Genomic DNA, 21,105 nt, shown 5'->3' on the forward strand with positions numbered 1-21,105 from the left:
GATTTCATGTTAAGAAGAAAATTGTGTGTTTCAGTGGGTGGGAAGGGGTTTTGATCATCAGATGTCAAGTTTCATTTTATTTTTGCAGTGATTTACGCAGTAGTTGATCAGTGGCTGACTCCTCAGAGGACACTGAGGGGGGAGATCTTGTATTTAGGAAGAAACCCACTCCTCACCTTTTCACTCCATTATACCTTTCTTCCTTTGTTCTTTTGTTCTATATTATGATGGACATTTGCATGAAAACAAGTTTTTGGTTTCTTAAGAGTTCATCTGCTCCTGCTGCTTATTCCCCACCTGGCCATAATCCTCCACTTGTGACATCTGTTGGTGGGTGTGCAAATGATTATGATGTCAAAGACAGGATTATGGCTTCAGGTGAGAAAGAAGCAGCAGGAGCAGGTGAGCTCAGGAGAAAGGTGCTTCGGAAGGGTCTCGCTAACCATTTTCAATACTAAAAAAACATGAGAGAAATACGGGTGCTATATTATACATGCTTGTATAAAATACCTGGTGCATAAGCAAAGGGTAGCATGACAAATCTGTCCTTTAAATTGCCTTCGACTGTTCCTATTCTCTAGTTCCATCTATAGAGAATGATAATACTGTAACAGCCAATTACAATGTGATTAGGATATAGTTATTTGATTTTTACCCTGTTACACAGCTTGTAAGTGACTGTTCCACATCCCTCTGTCGTAACATGGCTTTCTTAGCTTAATTATGAGCTTTGATTAAAAAATACAGAAAAGGTCAGACCCAAATTGTGGACTCTAAATGTGTTAGCTGAGGTCCCCAGTGTGAGTGTAGATTGGGAGCAGACCAAGTTGAGTTCTTCTCCCTGAGTTTTTCATTCACTCCCATTCCTGGGGATTCCCACTCTCCACTATCCCTTGAAGCGGTTACCCTGCAAAAGCCCTGTCGAGAATCTCCTGAATTTTTTCGCCTGCAGTTGGAGTCCAGTGACCATAATTAGCTTGTGTAGCTCTCCACTTCTCTGCTGCAGTGCACTGAACAATGGGAGACAGATATTTGCTTAAGTAGCTTTACAGATATGAGAATTATAATTTAAGGGATGTGTGTGCATCTTACTTATAACACTGGGTGATGCAACTGAAAACTGAGGTTATTTCTTTAAGTTAGTAGCAAGTTCTGGAGATACTACTCAGGGAGAAGGGAAACACATCCAGGGAATCAGCTTGTAGGCATCTACTTCTGAATTTGTTATGGTGAAGGTTGCCACTTCTGCTGAAGAACCCTAAGGTCATAAAGTTGAAATTTGGGGGTTATAAAATCATTTTTCCCTTTGTGCATCACTTCAGAAATGCCTTCTTATAGGTAGAGCATGGATTTCCTTTGAGGCATTGAAATTATTACCCCATGATTATCTGACACATGAGAGGCTGCGCAGAGCTGCTGGTCCCGAGGGCTGTGATTTTATGGTTTTATCTTGATAGCCATGCTTCAATGTTGCCCTTTTCTGAGACTTGCGTACCGTACGCATTCCTCTCCTGTAAATTTGTAATTTAACACCATGCTCGGAAATGGCAAATCAGCATGGAACCATTAATCTTATCTCGTATCATGAAGCAGACACTGATCCAAGAGATCTGATTACTTTGCTGCTGGTCATTATCCAGGCTGGAAGCTGGGCTTGAGCATTTGTATCAACAGTTCTGCCATCAGAAAGCAAAAGACTTCAGAAACAAAGTGAAATTCTACAATCCAGTTTAGTATCTCAAGCTAAAAATGTCGCGTGTCAATAAACTCCTTTTGCTGGGCACTTAGCGATCAGCTGCAGTATTAAAGCCCTCACACCCTCAGTCTGCAGCCTCTTTTCTCTGTCATTAAAAACATAATAAAGGACCTGAATGTCAGGCATGAGGACTTGAAATAATCCATAGGGATTTTAATATGTTCAGGGACAGTCACCACAGGTTTGTCTTGCTTCATAAGTGTTTTTGAGATGGAGCTTGCACTTGGATACCCTGTTGCCAAGTTGCTTTTCCATCTTTGGGGAGGGATGGAAACTGGCTTCTGTTCAGTCCGACAGAACTGAGTCTGCTTTAGCTTGAGCTACCCTGCAAATAGCCAGCTGCATCACCTCCCCTTCAATGAATACCTTGTGAACAAGAAATTCAGTTTTAATTCGTATTACAGTTTAGTTAGAGAACCTTTTTTAAAATGCCTGACTGAACAGGTGTATTTTGGCCTGCTTTTTTTCTTTACTCTTGGCCCTTCTTCCTTCCTGCTCACTCAATTCTTCTGAATAATTGTAACTTGTTATCTTTCTCATAGTTTGTGACACTCAAAAAGATTTAATGTGCAACAACTTTATGGTTGGACTTGATCTTGAAGGTCTTTTGCAATCATAATGATTCTATGGGGGAGACTCAGAAGCTCTTTCTTTTCCAGTAGGATAGTTTTCTACTCTACAACAATATTTGGAGTTAAAACTTTTTACTATTTAAAAGTCCCAAAGGATTTTACAGATGCAGAAACTCTTGGTGAGATTTCTTCTGTGCTGAACTGGATGGTCCAACTCTGTTCCTCAAAGTGCCAAATTTTACTGTTGACCTAATTCTGCTTCTGTAAAAGGTGATACTGAGTGGTTTTAGAAGTTTTCAGCCCAAAAGCATTACTACTCTTTGAGTCCTGAGTCCAAGAAGGAGAACTGAAGTGTGCAGCTCCTTCAGATGGAATAAGAAAGGCTTAAGCTTGGTAGTCCAAATACAATTATTAACTCTATCCAAAGAAGTGGCCTAGGAACCCAGATAGAGATAGCTTTCACTGTCCATTATAATTTCATTATCAGAACTCACAAAATTTGTACCTTTTGCATCATGGGCTCTTTCTGTTTGCCCCACTTGCATAGGCTATCATACTAGTTAATGTCTATGTTAATTACAGAAATCATCAATGATAAGTCATGCAAAAATATAAGCTTCTGTAATTTTTCCTGGTGGTTTTGTGTAGCAGGTATATTGTGACCAAAATCCTGCATTAATTTTCCTCAAATTGAGACCAAATTTTTGCTAATGGATGGCTGTTGTTAATTACCAAATTCGGTGAAGTGGGAGCAAGGAGTGCAAGAGAGGCACATAACACTTGCTCAGGTATAGTCATTGCCCTGATAGTAGCTCATCACAGAGGTGGTTGAAATTCTGGTTCTGTCTTGAAAGTGTGCACATCTGTTGCACCTTGCAAAAGAACGGACTCAGTCTGGGATGCAGAGTGAGACAACTTTATTCTCAAACCATCTCCTTTTTATACTCTTTTAACACAAGTGTTGCTAAAATTACAATCAATCAGCATCTTGCCAGCCGTGCAGTTGTGGTTATCTTCTTCTCCTTGCTCTATTCCTTATCTGCTAACAAGACATTCCACCTGTGGTTGTAGTCCTCCTCCTTTTCTTGCTTTGTTCCTTGCCGATAAGACATTAGTCCTTGCGGGTCAGCCCATCAACCGTGCACTGCTAAGGCGTTCTTGCGATTAACTATCTACTAACAAGGCATTTATTATCTACTGACAAGGTACTATGCCTCCACATCTCCCCCTTCTTTATTTGTTTGTTGTATTGCCATAGCTGTTTTTAGCTGAACAGCCATAACTTGGTTAAAGGATCAATCAATCAAGCACTGAACACATAATAAGAAACAAGGCAGATACACTAACAATAAACGAAATACAGTTAGTACAAAATACAGGTAGCACAAATGAACAAAATACAGTTAATACAATAATTAGAAACTTTGCGTTAATATGGCTAAGCAAAAGATTGTTTAGTTTGTTGCATTTACTCCCATGGTTTGATTCCAACAAGCATAACAGTGTCCTTTTCCCAAGGTCTCTCCACCAATACTCTCGAGTCTGTCCTTGAGATCCCCAGATCTCCCCCTTCTTTTTTTATGAAGAATGCTTGTTTCAAGGCACGGTCTATTAAACACTGAATTGTTTTTAACAAACATGGGATACAAATTAAAAGGCAAACAAAGATTATCAGGCACATCAAACCTATTTGCAATGTTCCCTTAATCCACGCAGCTAATCCTAAATTCCCCAAAAGATTCCCAAAAATATTGAAACCATCGTCTTGACGTAACTTCTGCACTCCTTTTTGTAAATTTTCAATGCTTTTATGGATGGATTCCGAATGATCAGATAAATTCATGCAACAGAGTCCATCAAAATCCTGACACCCATGGCCTTGTGCTAATAACAAAAAGTCTATAGCAGCTCTATTTTGAAGTGAAGCATGCCTAACAGAATTAACATCTAGCAATAGCCCACTCAGTGCCAGGGAAGTAGCATTAGTCTGTTTTGCCAGCCAGCAACCAAGCTTATTTAAGGTTACTAGCGCTTTCCCTGATGCCACCCCGGATGTAAATATAGATGCTGATACGATTTCTGCAGTGTTCCAAAATGTTACTTGGTCATCACACTCAGATTGAAAAGCGTGTATGGCTCACTTGGGGCGTTTTCTATGGTTATTAATCATTGAAATGTTGGGTGTCAATAGAGTCAGCCTTCCAATGCTGCATGGTCCTCCGCATGCGCGAGAGGGGATACCAGGCCAGGCACGATCTCCACAAATTAGAAATAGGCCCTTTGGTAATTTGAGTGGGTATCTACCAGATAAGGTTAATTTTGCGGCAGTATAGTTGCACCATGCAGTGGCATTTCTATACTCCGGTAGGGTAGCATTCAGCCATTGTATTTTATGTGGCTCCGGATCCTTTGGATCTCGTCTTTTGTATCCTGGGAGAGGAGGGGATACTTCTTTCCAGTTAGCCCACCCATCTGTATAGTTAAGATACACACAATAATCCATTTTTACTGATCCTAACAAATCTAGCTCTTGTGGCTCTATATTCATTTTTGGAAACCATGGGACCCAATTATTCCACTTATCAACTATGTCAGTTGGTTTATCACTTTTATATGGACGCCTTTCGAGGGGAACCTGCCAATCATCAACAGGTTGTCCTACCAGACAGGTTACAAAAGGATTTCCTGGACTAGATAACGACAAACATAACGTGTCTTGTCCCGTTTGATTGGCCAGAGTTACCCATATGTTAGTTTTAGGTTGAGGTGGCATCCACTGTGGTGTGGGTGATGTCACAGTACAGATGATGATGATGATTGTGATAAAAAAGGCTTGATCCATCGAGCAGGTACCCATCTTGGCCCTGAGCCTGTAGAAACACAAGCATATCCTCTACCCCAGGTTATTAAAGGAAAAGGCCCTTCCCACTGATTCGTCTGTGAGTTTTTGGCTACAACCTGGGCTTTTTCCTGAACTTTGTGTTGTCTGTGTGAATCAAAATGTCGGTATATAGGGGGTCCCTCTTCTGTCCAGTGATTTAAAAAATTCAACACATAGCAAGCTTTTGCTATGCGTTCCTGTGGGGATAACCCTACGCTCCCCTTTTTTTGTTTTTGTAGCATATTCTTAAGGGTGCCATGTGTACGCTCAATAATCGCTTGGCCTGTGGGTGAATGGGGGATACCAGTGATGTGTTGGATTCCCCATTGTTGAAAGAATATTTGCGTTTTTTGTGCTATATAAGCTGGACCATTGTCAGTTTTTATAGTTTTTGGCACTCCCAACATTGCAAAGGCCATCATAAAGTGTCGACATACATCTTTGGCCTTCTCACCTGTATGTACAGAAGCATAGATACAGGATGAGAAGGTATCAACAGAAATATGCACATATTTAAATCTGCCAAATTCAGGGATATGCGTTACATCTGATTGCCAAATTTCAAGCACAGAAAGACCGCGAGGGTTTACACCGATGGATGGTACTGGTAAAATGCGCTGACAGTCTGGGCACGACTGTATGATTTGTCTAGCTTGTTCCTGAGTCAATTGAAATGACCTCCGTAACGCTTTTGCATTTTGGTGATAAAAGTCATGTGACAAACGTGCTTGTGCAAAGCGATCCGACAGAACTACAGCTCCTGCAAGGCTGTCTGCTTGAGCATTACCTTCGCTAATAGGTCCAGGCAGCGAGGTGTGCGAGCGTACATGTTGGATAAAGTACGGATAAATCCTTATGTTTAATAGCCATCTGAGCTTCCAGAGAAGCGCAAAGAGGGTCTTGTTTGAAACCTCTTTTAAAAAGGAGTGTTCTAATCTAGAGACTAACCCTGCGACATAGGCAGAGTCTGTTATAATGTTAACTGCAGAGGGCCATCGCGTAAAGACGCGGACGACCGCTGATAATTCCACTATCTGTGGTGAGCCTGTGACAACATGTACGTCGCTCTCCCAATGCCCTTCATCATTTTTCCAGGCTACACCTGCACGCCCTGTCCTACCTGAGCCGTCAGTAAATACTGTAAGAGCATCAGGTATTGGCGTAAGGCTCAAATGGGAAACAGGTAATAGAGAAAGAGAGTTAAAAGACTGTATGATTTTATGTCCTGGAAAGAGGATACTTATTTGTCCTGGATAATCTGCCAAGGCACACTGAAAAACAAAAGACTGGTGAGTCAGAAAGGTTAATTGTTTTGTACTGAGCGGTAAATAAATAATATCAGGCTCTGTGCCATCTAGAAACATCAAACGCTCTCTTCCTTTTTGAATAACCATCGCGATCATATCAATAGCAGTGGTGACAGTTTTGCCAAAATTATGAGGTAGAAACACCCATTCTAAGATTATTAATGGACATGCATCCTGTGGTATCCATTGTGCTAATAGGCCATAAGGTTGGAAGCTAGAATAAAAAACAAAAAGACTGACAGGATAGTTCTGCTTTCGTCTGTGAACGGTCTGAGTGGTTAATTTGTTCACAACTTTGTCAAGTGCAGCTTGCGCGGGAGGGGTAAGCTTCCTTGGGGATGTCAAACTTGTGTCTCCTTCTAAAAGCTTAAATAGAGGATGTAATTCCTCCGTGGAAATCCCTAGGGAGGGACGGATCCAGTTAATAGTTCCCAAAAGTTTTTGAAGACCATTTAAAGTCTTTATGTCTGTCTTTAGAGTCAATAATTGTGGTCGAATTTGATGATCAGAAATTCTCCATCCTAAATATCGCCAAGGCGGAGTTTCCTGTACTTTATCTTCTGCAATTTTTAATCCTGCAGCCGATGCTGCTCGCGTAATCTGACACAGAGCCTCTTGTGCCGTTTCCTTTTGCTCTGCAGCGATCAATATGTCATCCATATAGTGATAGATGAGGACGTTGTCGAAATACTTTCGTACTGGACTTAAGACTGCTGCCACAAATAGTTGACATAATGTAGGACTATTTTTCATGCCTTGTGGCAAAACTTTCCAATGATACCTGTTATGGGGTTCCATAGTATTGATGGAAGGTACAGAAAATGCAAACCGAGGTGCATCCTGTGGTGCAAGTGGAATGGTAAAGAAACAGTCTTTCAAATCTATTACGATCAAAGTCCATGTTTGAGGTAACATCGCTGGAGAAGGGAGTCCAGGCTGTAAGGCTCCCATATCTTCAATGACCTCATTGATTTTTCTAAGGTCATGTAACAATCTCCAGGAATTATTTTTCTTTTGAATTACAAAAACTGGTGTATTCCAGGGGCTTGTAGTAGGAACTATATGTCCAGCTTGCAATTGTTCCTCTACTAACTTGTGTAACTGCAGCAGTTTATTTCGTGGAAGGGGCCACTGATCCACCCATACGGGCTTGTCTGTTTTCCAGATCAAGGGTTGGACCTGCTGCTGGATAGTAGCCCCTAAGAAAAATCCGTACTTAACTGCATGCCCCATTGACTCAAACAGTCTCTCCCCCACAGGGTAACGGATCCAGGCAATATAAATGGTCTAATGGTTGCGGTTCTCCCTTCCGGACCAATAATATTTATCAGGCTTTCGCTTTGCATTGGGGTACTCTGCCCACCAATTCCCGAAAGCTATGTATGTGCATTCACTAGGGGTAAACTGTTTGGCCATTGCGAGGCAGCGATGACTGTAACGTCCGCTCCGCTATCTAAAATTCCTTGTGCATTAAACTTTATCACTCCTGATTGTAGTGTACAGGATATCTGTGGGCGATTCATAGTTATCTGTTGAGTCCAGAAAATCTCAGGTTGTCCTGTGGACCCAAAAGAGCCTATGCCATGTTTAGTTTTTGCAGCATTTGGTGTCTGTGGTAAAAAGTATACTAATTGTGCTATTCGGCTCCCCGCTGGCGCAGTACAGGGTGGTATCGGACTCCATACCATTATCTTTATTTCTCCTATGAAATCTGCATTGATAACTGCAGGTAACACAAACAGCCCTTGTCTCGTTGTTGAAGATCGCCCAATCAATAATGCTGCCATTCCTCGCCCCAGGGGGCCATGGACACCAGTTGGAATTAGCACAACTGATGTATCAGGAATTAGCACTTCTATTGTGGTGGCCAGGTCCACCCGGGCGCTGCCTCCTGTGCTGGCACACAAGCGGCGGCTGCTTCCCGGTGAGGCCACTCCGAGGGGTGATTTGCTGTCATGGCGCGACCCCTTGCCGCGCTGCGCTTGAAGTTTCCCGAAGGGGCTAGCTTCCTTATCAATGACCTTCCTTATCAAATTTTGATCGACACTGATTAACATAGTGTCGTCCTTTGTGACAGCGTGGACATATTCCAGGCGCTCCTCTGTTTGCTTGCCTTTTTGGACAGTATTTACGGATATGACCAAATTGGCCACAAGCAAAGCATGGATTTTTCATAGGCATTGTTGCAAACGCCTCGGCCATCAGAGAGCATTCATACAGTTTAGAGCCGACGTTAATGCACGCCTTCAGCATGTCATCAATAGTAGGATCCTTTAGTGTTCGCAAAACTCTCTGTCAATCAGGGTTAGCATTCTCAATTGCTAGTTGTTTAAAAATGTAGCTTCGTGCTTGTTCATTATCAATTTGTTTCTCCAGAGCCTCATTAAGCCGATCTAAAAACTTCATGTAAGGCTCATTCGCATCTTGTCTTATGGTAACAAAAGGCTCTCGTTGTTTACCAGCCTCTGGGACGGCCTTAAGGGCGCGGAGAGCAAGTGCCTTAACTTGCTGCAGGCCCTCAGGGGGAATTCCTGCTTGTGCTGTTGTGGCACTGTGGTCACCCTCCCCTGTTAGCACGTCCACAGTAACAGCCCGTAAAGGACCTCTTTTTGACTGGCGCTGGTTTTCCTCCCCCTGTGCTCGAGCAAGCTGTCTCATTTTTGACTCCCACATCGTATATTGCATATCAGTCATAATTGGGCGAAACAAAGTTTTAAAATCGTGAGGAGTAAAAACCGAAGAATCACAAAGAGATTGTATAAGGTGGGTGGTATATGGTGCGCCAAGGCCGTGATCTGTCACCGTGCGCCGCACATCCTTAATAAGATTGTATGACAATCCTTCCCAGCGCGGATTCTGGTCTGGCGCATAGATAACGGGGAAGGCTTTCAGTGTGCCCACATCCCTCGCCTCTTTTCCTCCTCCTTTTACTGAAGCCCATTTATCATGCAGATCCAGGGAGTATAGGTCTGGCTCCTTCTCAGGGTTAATAGGACCCGGGTCAAAAGGATCATCGTCCTGGTCATCAGGTGGCTGTACCGTGAAGGCTTTTGCAGCGCATTTTCTTTTCTGATTCTCATCAGGACACGATTGAGGTAATGGAGGGGCGGAGGGGATGGCAGGGGCCCCGACTCCGTCATTTGTGTTCAACTGCGACCCACTGTGAGATTTCAGCGTTTCGAATACAACTTGCCATTGTGGCAACAGGCCAGCAGCAGCCTTATCACCGCGAGTGGCACAGTCCCATAATCAGACCCCAATTTGGTCCCACTTCTCCATATCAAATACGTTCTTACTGTTCACGGAGGGATCGTTTTTAGAAGCCCATGCAAGAACCTTTTGCAGATCTTCCTCACCTAATTTCTTGCCCTGTTGTTTTAAGATCTTAAGAAAGACTTCTAAAACATCTTTTTGTTCCTTCGTTAAGTGTAACCCCATAGTCCCCAGCTGCTTACCTCTTTCCTTTCAAGAGGTGTTGGTGTGCGCACAAAGGACGCTTCCTTTCAGCGTGATCCTTACGCTTCCTTTCAGCGTGAATCCCGGGAGTTCAGCTGGGCGGTGCAACCGGAGAGACAGCTAGTCTTCGTGCCCCACGTTGGGCGCCATTTGTTGCACCTTGCAAAAGAACGGACTCAGCCTGGGATGCAGAGTGAGACAACTTTATTCTCAAACCATCTCCTTTTTATACTCTTTTAACACAAGTGTTGCTAAAATTACAACCAATCAGCATCTTGCCCCCATGCAGTTGTGGTTATCTTCTTCTCCTTGCTCTGTTCCTTATCTGCTAACAAGACATTCCACCTGTGGTTGTAGTCCTCCTCCTTTTCTTGCTTTGTTCCTTAGGAAGCAGTCCTGTGCCACGTGCTCTAGGTGACCCTGCGTGTGCAGGGAGGTTGGACTAGATGACCCCTAGGGGTCCCTTCCAACCTTAAGCATTCTATGATTCTATGATCCCTAAGGGAGACAAAATAACTTATTAAAACCTTGTAAATGTTTTTGACTGCTGCATTCTATTATTTTTATTCCAGTGGTAGCTTGCAGCCTCTGCTGCTGATGGGCAGAGGAACACAAACCTCCAGGGCCCGTTAGACTTAACTTGTTTACTGCATTGATATCTATATGTTAAATGACAAGAGAGTTCAGGTTATTGAATAATTTAAAATTCAGCTCTAATTGGTGTAATATGACCTGGAAAAGGCCATGGATGACGCCAGGAGTATGCTGTGAAATTCTTACAAATAATTCATAAATTAGATCATTCATGCAGAAGTTTGTAAGTAATAAGTGATGATATAACACCTGTAAGTATTTAGTTCATATGCTGGAAGGTAATCTACCTTGATGATCTTCTAGCAATACCTGTCAGAGTCTGAGAGTTAATTGCGCTAGGGAGAACGCACTACATTTTTTTGGGATGGGGCTTTGGCAAGGCGCACCGTGCAGATTTTGCATTACGCATTCTCTATCAGCTAGACAACTATTCTGTGTATGCCCATGTTAAAAATGCAGCTCATCACTCTTCTGCCCTTATTTCACATGAACTCCAAATGCACTGGGAAATGGTAGTGACATGCTCTGCTCACAAATAGTATAGTTTTTGAAATATATGTCTAGATCTTGAACTACTGATTCCTCAGTAAAATAAAGCACAGAAGTAAAAAATTGAAGTCAGAAGATTGAGATTTTTTGTTTTCATAATGTTGGTAGCATGCTGAATGTTTTTAGACCTGGTGCTGTTAAGATTATATTTTTCTGTAGTGCAAACAGGTCTGATTGATATAGTTTTGTTTTTGAAAGCAAACATGTTTGCTTAATCTTAGCAGTCGCCCATGGCTTTACCATGTATAGCTAGCATTGTGTTTACTGGGCACTCTGCTTGCTTCCAAGGCTTCCAGGACTGACATCTGGACATCTTCACCCCTCAGTGCTCATTTTATTTCAGGTTTCTTCGAACGCCTGATTATTGATGGCCGGCTTATCAGGCAGCGTAAAGCAAGCTTGCTGCTCTGAAATGGAAACGTTTGCTGGAGAATATCCCCTTGTGTAGCTAGAGAGAAGGGTGGCATATTTATGAGCACTAGATATGCACTTAAAGCTGAGTGCCACCAAATGCTCATGTACCACCCTGAATGTGGGGTTTCTGCGCACCTGGCATCCTAGTTCAAGCCCTCTTAACAAAGAGGAGAAAAAAAGGGAAGGCAACACAAATGTAGGAGGTGTTCCACTGCTGTCAGCTAACAGCTATCGATTTGCCTTTTTGTGATGTGATCCTTGCTTTATTTATTTATTTATTTTTGCTGCACCTGTTCAGGGTGTGGAGTTCAGTGGGTTTTTACAGGGAAAAATATGGGTTTGTGACTGTCACTTGCATGTTCTTTCTTTCAATTGAGATCCCTGATTTTATTCAGGGGAATGTAGCAATTATGGCTGTACATAATCTCTACAGAAAACAATGCTTTATTTCTCACTTGAAAAATGGTCAGCTAACCTTCTGCTGCATTTATCCTTGCTCCTGAGGGAGGCAGTTGCTGAACTACTCTCTGAGCACTTTGTAATGACTTATATTAGGTTTCTTATGGTAAAGATGTTAATAAAAGATTATATTATTCAAACAAAAAAGTAGACATGAATAGATACTAATTTTACTTTAAAAATCTTTACTTTTTTACATGCATCTTGGTAGATTCTTACAAAATCTTGAAAATAATAGCTCTTTAATACTAGTTATGCACTTCTGATACTCTTTTAGTTTAGAATAGGTTGTTCTTAAAATAGCATTTCTGTTGGCCAGATCTCCTGCTTGAACTTTTTAATATTATCTTCATTCTAGTGATAAAAGCATGTGCTTATATTGTTGAATTGAGCTTCCCTGAGTAGAGACCTATCCATCAGCAATGCACATGATGAGTACCAGGTTTAGGATGTCTACCCTAGGGAGTGTGTTGCCTGCATCACTTGTATCTGCCCTTGACACCCTTCTGGGTGCCTCTGGATGTTGTAGTCTTTCATTTACTGGTTTAGAAGATCTCATTTCATCTTTAAACATCCTTTACCTATGTTTCTCTTCTGCTAGCTACTTCTGTTCATTCCTGGCTTCCTTTAGGCTTCCTGCCCTGTTCTATACAACAGGGTGATCTTCCTCCTTGTATTGCTCTTCCACCAAAAGAAATCCCTGAGCTGAAAGCCCAGGTAAGGGAATTGTGTTCAAGATGCCCTCAACAGCAGTTTTAGTTTATTGCTGCTTTTTCTATATTCAAATATATTTCAGGTACAAACTGTAAAGCCTAGTACTCTGGGTTAAACTCTGTCCCTGTTAACATCTATAGGAATTTTGCTGTTTACCTTAATGGTTTCCATGCATCCCACAGGCAGCATCTTTCTTCAGCTCATCTTGTGAAAATGTCTGATTCCTTATGCTTGTGCCTCCTTAGACTCACAGTAGTAGATGAGTCTCGATTTTTTTTTTACCCTCTTTTCCCTCTCACCTGGCCCACATCTTACAGATTTGTTATGGCATGCTCTAGTCTCCCGTGATCCTTTCCAAGTGCAAGTGTCAGTCCTTTTTCCAGTTGTAGGTTTCAATTAAATCTTTAAGAGAAAACAGAAATTACTTAAGAAAAAATGCTGGCTCGCTTCTGACTAGCCAATGGTTATTTTTTCTTTGGGGTTAGACCCTGTGAGGTACTGAACACCCACTAAAGGCGTGTGAGATTGGAACTGGGTGTCATCATACCTGATGCGACCTCCTTCATCTAAAGGAATGGAAAAAACCCTTGCATGCCATGACATTAATGAGAATTTCCCCCCCTGCAAACATACCCTGCACACAAACATTTGTGTGCAGTTCTGGGCTCCCCAGGACAAGAGGGACGTGGAGCTTCTAGAGAGGGTCCAGCGTAGGGCCACGAAGATGATTAAGGGACTGGAGCATTTGTTGTATGAGGAAAGACTGAGCGAGCTGAACCTGTTTAGTCTGGAGAAGAGAAGGCTGAGAGGAGATGTGATCAACATGTTCAAGTATCTGAGGGGTGATTGTAGGGAGGATGGGGCCAGGCTCTTCTCCGTGGTGGCCGGTGACAGGATGAGGGGTAACGGGTGTAAGTTGAAACACAGGAAGTTCCACCTCCATGTGAGGAAGAACTTCTTTCCTGTGAGGGTGCCAGAGCCCTGGAACAGGCTGCCCAGAGAGGCTGTGGAGTCTCCTTCTCTGGAGATCTTCCAAACCCGCCTGGATGCCACCCTGTGCCCGTGCTCTAGGTGTCCATGCTGGAGCAGGGGGGTTAGACTAGATGATCTCTAGAGGTCCCTTCCAACCTTAACCATTCTGTTATTCTGTGATACTGTAACTGTGAAATAACATTAAAGTTTCTCTGCCTTGTTATGAAGTATTTAAATGTCAACGCTATTTCTGAGACCATCAGGGCAGTTTTAATGGCAGCCAAGGTCAACAAATACTAACTGGTACCTCTCTTTTAGGGTCTTTGGGGACTCCTAATAGAGTCTTAGCTGTGAAGTTAATTTGCGATTTGGACCTTTATTCTTAAATCTGCTCCTGATTATTATTTTGTACTATCTTCGTTCATGTGCTTAGATTTCTTATCATTCTCCTATCTCTTCAGTCAAAAAAACAAACTACTATATATATATATATATATAAAAACTCAGTTATTCTATTTTTTTTCTTGCCTACTTTTGTTTATGGGCTGGAGGGAAGCGACATATGTGCTTTCTGTAGACCGCCCTATTCTGTCAGCTCTAACAGGATCCTTTAAGAATACCCTCCCACCATCTTCTGTCCTGGGCATTTAAAAAACTAGACATCTTGAAACCCTTTTTTCTGTTGTTCCCCTTAGTGGTATCTTTGTAAAAGCAGGTGAAGTGGGATGTGAGAGGTAAAATGTAACCATGGGATTCTCTTACTTTACTTTTTCTGTTGCTGGTCATCTCTGTGTTGTCTAGTTTAGATTACATGGTCTTTGTAGTCTTTACTTGTCTAGAAATAGTGCAGAAAAGGATGGCACACTACAAATAATAAATAACAAAAGTCTGTCTTTTTGGCAGCATGTTGCATTTCTGTGCAGTTGCCCTGCCAGCCCCTCTGTGTTGGGGCCTTAGTAAGAATACTGGGAACCGGAGTAATGGGATTCACCAGGAAGAGAAGAACAGGACTGACGCCCGGCAGCCAATCAGCTGGGAACCTGTAGCTGGCCAATGAGAACGCCGCTCCTTAGCGCATGCCCACCTGCACCGGTATAAAGCTCTGCTGTAGACAACAGCAGGGTGGAGTCCACCTTGCTTTGTGTGGAGGTGTTGTTTGCTCTGGCTTGTGGGGAGGGCCTTGGCACTTGGTGCGAGAGTGACTCTCGACATCTGGTGACCCCGACATGATCGTGGGCGACGTGATCGTGCGAGAATGCGAGGGATCTTACTGGAGAAAAGCGGATTGTGACCACGACCTGGTGAGTCAGAATGGGAATTGGCGCATCTAGAGTGGAAGTTGCTGCAACAGCAATGGAACATGATACTGTTAAATGCTTTGTAAGGCTTGCTCAAAAAACTAAGATTGAGGTCTCAAAAACTGAGTTAACTGCGGTTAGTCGCTATTGCCTTCTGGGAAGCGCTCCATGGAGAAGAAGAGGAAAATGGGTCTGAAAGTTCTGAGTGTACTAACAATACTGAGCCAAATCAGTGTGAGAAAATAGATAATAAGAAAAAGGTAACCTCACCTAAACAGACATGTCCGGTAACTTTGGCCGAACGAGAAGTATGGGGGGGGAGTGGATGAGTATCCCCCCCCGTGGGAGGGGGAGGAGCGACCACCTCCCACAGCACCCGAATGGGAAAAGCGACCACCTCCCACAGTGCCCAAATGGGAGGGGGAAAAGCGACCAACCCCCACAGCGCCCAAAATGGAAGTGGACCCAATTAAAGTACCGATCCCAGATGGATCGGACGATGATAATGCCGTGGTTCAAAAAATGCGACAAGAACTTTGGGGACAGGCAGAGAGAATGACAGAATTATTAGAACAAATGCGGCGATTAGACTGTGGGTCCAAGGCCAGAGATGTGAAGGCAGCATATAAGGCTGCCCATAGGGCTATAGTGGAAGGGTTGGAAAATGTAGATAAACAATTGGAGCAGTGGGAGGCATGAAAAGATGCTCCTAAGATTCAAAAGAAAGCAGCTGGAGGAAGTGACCCAGCTGAGGAAGGATTGTTGCTGGAGCTCCCAGCCACTGCAGGTGGAAGTAATGATGAGGGAATGCCACCTGTTGATCCCACATTTAATGCGGGAGCATGGTATAAAGGACTCATAGAGAATGCTCAATTACAAGGAGAATTTGTATTAACACCACTAGCAGCTCCTGTAGTAATGGGAGCCCAGGGCCCTAGGTGGGAACCTCTCGATTGGAAACTGGTTCAAGGCTTACAAAAAACAATAATGCAATATGGGCACGACAATAAGTTGGTGAGAAATCAGGTCTCTGCTCTGTTTAAATATTCCCATATGGTGCCTGCAGATAGCAGAGCGATAATGGAGCTTCTGCTTTCCTCTACCGCTTATATGCTTTGGTTAGCAAAATGGCAGGAAAGATTAGAGGAAAAACAATTGGAGAATTTAAATCGCAGTATGGATGATCCATTAAGGGTTGCCACCCTTGATCAACTGATGGGGAATGGGCGTTACCGGGCAACTGAGGCCCAGGCAGCGCTCCACCCTAGGATACTACAGCAATCAAAAAATGCGGCGCTAGCCACTTTTCTTGCCCTACCACAAATAGGAATGCCACAGTTGCCATACACCAAAATAACACAAAAGCCGAATGAGTCTTTTTTTTTTCTCAACTTTGTTGATCGACTGAAGGAAGCCCTGGATATGGCACCTAATGTGCCTCCGGAAATGAAAGCAATATTGGCCAAAGATTTAGCAGTTCAAAACGCAAACCAAACTTGTAAGCAACTGTTAGCTACTTTGCCACCAGGAGCTTCAATTGTCCAGATGATAGAGACCTGTGCCCGAGCGCCAATGATGGAGGAAGAACAAAAGGCAAAAATACATGGCGTGGCTTTGGCCGCAGCACTTAAAGGAGAAAGAATGTCTAGAAAGGGAGACAAGAGATTTCATGGGACATGTTTCCTATGTGGTCGATTAGGACACATGAGGAGGAAGTGTCCTAACAGATTCAGGATGGAAGGTATGGCCCCGAGAGGATTTAATGGGACCTGTACGAGATGTCAAAGGTTCGGGCACAAGGCAGCAGAGTGTCGATCACTGTTTCGCAAGAACGGCACGCCGATACAGGGAAATGGGAGCCGCCGCGTTGTGAGGGACGTGGCGAACAAGTATCCCCAGATGATGGCTGTCTCTGTGAACTCTCCGCCGCAACCCACGGAAGCACAGGAGTCAACCTCTCTGTGGCAAAATCCACAGTGATTAGAGACTGACGTGCACATATTAGAATTGATGTGCACTGGTCCCCTGGGGAGGAGCTGAGAGCCAGCGACCCCCTCCCCCCCAACCGCCACCCTCTTCTCCTTCTCCTGCCCCCCCCAAGCTGCAGTGTTGCCGGGAGCAGGCCGGGGCGGGCGGACGAACCGGGCCTGTTAATGAGCAGCGGACGGAAGGGCAGATTTGTGGTCCTCTCAGAGGTGGCAGTGAAGTGCAACTTTAGCACGGGAAAATGAGTGAGCTTGACCAGTTATGCCAGGAGGCCGAGCAACTGAAAAACCAAATCAGGGATGCTAGGAAAGCATGTGCTAACGCCACCTTGGCTCAGATCACAGCCAACATTGACCCTGTGGGGAGAATTCAAATGCGTACTAGAAGAACACTCCGGGGACACTTGGCAAAAATTTACGCAATGCACTGGGGGACTGATTCCAGGCTTCTAGTCAGTGCCTCCCAGGATGGCAAGCTTATAATCTGGGACAGCTACGTCTCCTCCTAGCTGGTTATGACGACTTCAACTACAAGGTCTGGGATACACTGAAAGCTGATAGTTATGATCAGCAAGGACACCTGCTCTGTGTCAGTTGCTTACATGTGACTGATGATGGAATGGCAGTGGCAACAGGATCGTGGGACAGCTTCCTCAAGGTCTGGAACTGAAAAGAGCGGCGGACTCTGTGACTGGAAGAACTTTCCAGCAGTTGAAAACTAAAAATGATAGCATATCCAGTCTGACCATACTAACTTGGACCCCCATCCTCCCCAGCTCCAAAGGGCAAGATTTTTTCCTTCCCCTGTTGCTGAAATGAAGAGCACAATTACCTTTCCAAGAAGAATTTCTGTGGTTGTAAGCAAAATGAAATTGTGTATTCCTTTGGGACCATTTTTCTTTGTCTTGGGAATTTAAAAATGAAACACTAACATAAAAGCGTGATCAGAATGATCATATTTGTGTTTGCAACTATGTTACTTTGTTTTTGTTTGTAATACTTTGATGCATGATATTGCCAATTTTTCTTTTTTGTAAAAAGAGGGGAAATGCTGAGGCTTACAGCTATGTTAATTTGTTTTTTGTAAATGTTGCAATGTTTATTGCTAATTTTTGTTTTTTCCAAAAAAGAGGGGGAGATGTTGGGGCCTTAGTAAGAATACTGGGAACCGGAGTAATGGGATTCACCAGGAAGAGAAGAACAGGACTGACACCCGGCAACCAATCAGCTGGGAACCTGTAGCTGGCCAATGAGAACGCCGCTCCTTAGCGCATGCCTACCTGCATGGGTATAAAGCTCTGCTGTAGACAACAGCAGGGTGGAGTCCACCTTGCTTTGTGTGGAGGTGTTGTTTGCTCTGGCTTGTGGGGAGGGCCCTGGCACTTGGCGCGAGAGTGACCCTCGACACCTCTGACTTGAAAATATTTTTATGTCCTGTACTTTGCAACCTGTCCATGCACCTGACTTTGCTCAGACAGCTAGTACTGACATTAATGCTAATGCCTCCAACTCATGGGGCCCTTTGGGGCAAGCCATGACATCCATTGCTTCCTGTCATAGGGGGGAGAGGATTTTTTTTTTGTATCCACAAATCGGGAAATAATAAAATATTAGTATTCAGATGCTAATCTATATTAATTCATAATCTGTGAAGTCTACAGGAAACTTGTAATTGGGTGCCTTGAAGGGCAGCAGAGTATATTTGGGTTTTTTATATATAAAAAAAGTATTTAATACATTATAAACATTACATAGATTTGGATTACATCTCTCTTAATCCTTGCCATGTGCTGACTTGCATTCTTGAGTTCTAGGGGTTTGGGACTTCCTGGTTTTCTTCCACTGTATATGGATAATACCTGAGCATCTGTTTGATAGTATAAATAATGTTTTTCTACCCATCACTGATCACCAAATTTCACTGCTGCTAAGGTGATTTAGTTGTCTTTAACAAACCTGGTTTATCTGATTAACAAAGATTTTTGTCAAAGGTCAAAAGCTAAGAGCGATTAAATTCAGTATTATTGAACTTGATGCACAGATCTAGAAACAGGAAGGCGAGTGCCTGAATCCCTGTTATTCTGATGCGTGTAGCAACTCAAATGCTGAACTGCCTAGATGAACCACAGCGCAGAGATACTCCAGCATGGAAGTAGGATTTTGATGTCTGTTGCATAATATCCACAAGTATAACAAAACCACTAAAATTTCCTTGCACCGGGTTGACAAATGTGAATTATGGTTGCTTGCTTTCTTCAGAATTTTATCAGAGTGTAATCACTTGCCCAGCTTAATTGAAAAATCACTTACATTTATAGCAGAATTTAAATGACAACTTTTGATGTACAACCATTTTTTTACTGAAAGTAGTTGGTTTTTATCTGTGTTTCTGTAAAGATATTTCAAAAACTCTCATCAAATTTGCAGTGGTAAGATCCCATTCAGTGCAAGGTGAAATGTTTTACATCAAATCTCCTGCTTTGTAATGCCCAATCAAAGAGTATTTATAGTGTCTGAATGGATTTTTTTGGCTCAGTATTCAAAATTAAACATATTCAAGCATTAATGTTTTTGCCACACTTCAAGTTGATTTTATGTAACCTTAGATGCTCACAAGTACTTGATACTCAGAAGCAACTCATTTTACGCTGAGGATCTTGCAGGCAGTAGTTTTAGGTTTATTGTGCTTGTGTAGATGGAATGAAATGTAGATTTGATAGCAGACTTGTTTCTGTCTTTTGATAAACATATTCTCAAGTTGGGCTGTATGTCCATCAAAATGATGCAGCAAATCTAATTCTGAAAGAGCATGTCACCCTATAAAATTAATGGGCAGAGATATGCATCTTTTAATTCATCAGAAATGGTTCCTCTTATTGCAGGCATCCTGTAAGAAGAGCTCATGCCAGCAGTGGTGTTTGGAGCTGAATGGTTCCTATCTAGGTATGATACAACCACAAACTTCTTATAAGAATAGTAATGCATAGCATCATAGAATCATAGAATGCTTAAGGTTGGAAGAGACCTCTAGAGGTCATCTAGTCCAACCTCCCTGCACACGCAGGGTCACCTAGAGCACGTGGCACAGGAGTGCGTCCAAGCGGGTTTTGAAGATCTCCAGAGAAGGAGACTCCACAACCTCTCTGGGCAGCCTGTTCCAGTGCTCTGTCACCCTCACTGTCAAGAAATTCTTCCTTAAGTTCCTGTGGAACTTTTAAGGCTACAGTTTCTGGCCGTTTCCTCTAGTTGAGTCAGTGGCCACCAGTGAAAAGAGGCCAGCACCATCCTCCTCACTGCCTCCCTTGAGGTACTTATAGACACTGATTAGATCCCCTCTGAGCCTTCTCTTCTCCAGGCTGAACAGGCCCAGCTCCCTCAGCCTCTCCTCATAGGGCAGATGTTCCAGGCCCCTGATCATCCTTGTGGCCCTGCGCTGGACTCTCTCCAGCAGCTCCACATCCCTCTTGTACTGTGGAGCCCAGAACTGGACACAATACTCCAGATGTGGCCTCACCAGGGCTGAGTAGAGGGGCAGGATCACCTCCCTCGACCTGCTGGAGACGCTCTTCTTAATGCACCCCAGGATCCCATTGGCCTTCTTGGCCACGAGGGCACACTGCTGCCTCATGGTCAACTTGTCGTCCACCATGACACCCAGGTCCCTCTCTGCAGAGCTGCTCTCCAGAAGGTCGGTCCCCAGCCTGTACTGGTGTCTGGGGTTATTCCTCCCCAGGTGCAGGACCTTGCACTTGGCCTTGTTGAATTGCATGAGATTTTTCACTGCCCAGTTGTCCAGTCTGTCCAGGTCCCTCTGGATGGCAGTGCAGCCCTCTGGGTTATCGGCTACTCCTCCCAGTTTGGTACCATCAGCAAACTTGCTGAGGGAGCACTCTGTGCCTTCATCCAGGTCATTGATGAATAAATTGAACAGGGCTGAGCTGAGGACTGACCCCTGGGGGACACCACTAGCTACAGGAATCATCAAAGGCTGGAAGCCCAAGCCGTGTTGCATTGTCCCAACCTTGCAGAAATAATTGTGACTATGGGACTGAAATCCATCACAGCCATCCAGAATGTCTCAAGGAATGCCCAGTGGACAACGACTTGCACAGAAAGTGTAACAATATGATTTCCTCAAGCAAGCAAAC

This window comes from Tinamus guttatus, unplaced genomic scaffold, assembly GCF_059628265.1.
Source record: "Tinamus guttatus ecotype Peru unplaced genomic scaffold, ASM5962826v1 Tinamus_guttatus_pri_ptg000320l, whole genome shotgun sequence".
NCBI classification, from domain to species: Eukaryota; Metazoa; Chordata; class Aves; order Tinamiformes; family Tinamidae; genus Tinamus; species Tinamus guttatus.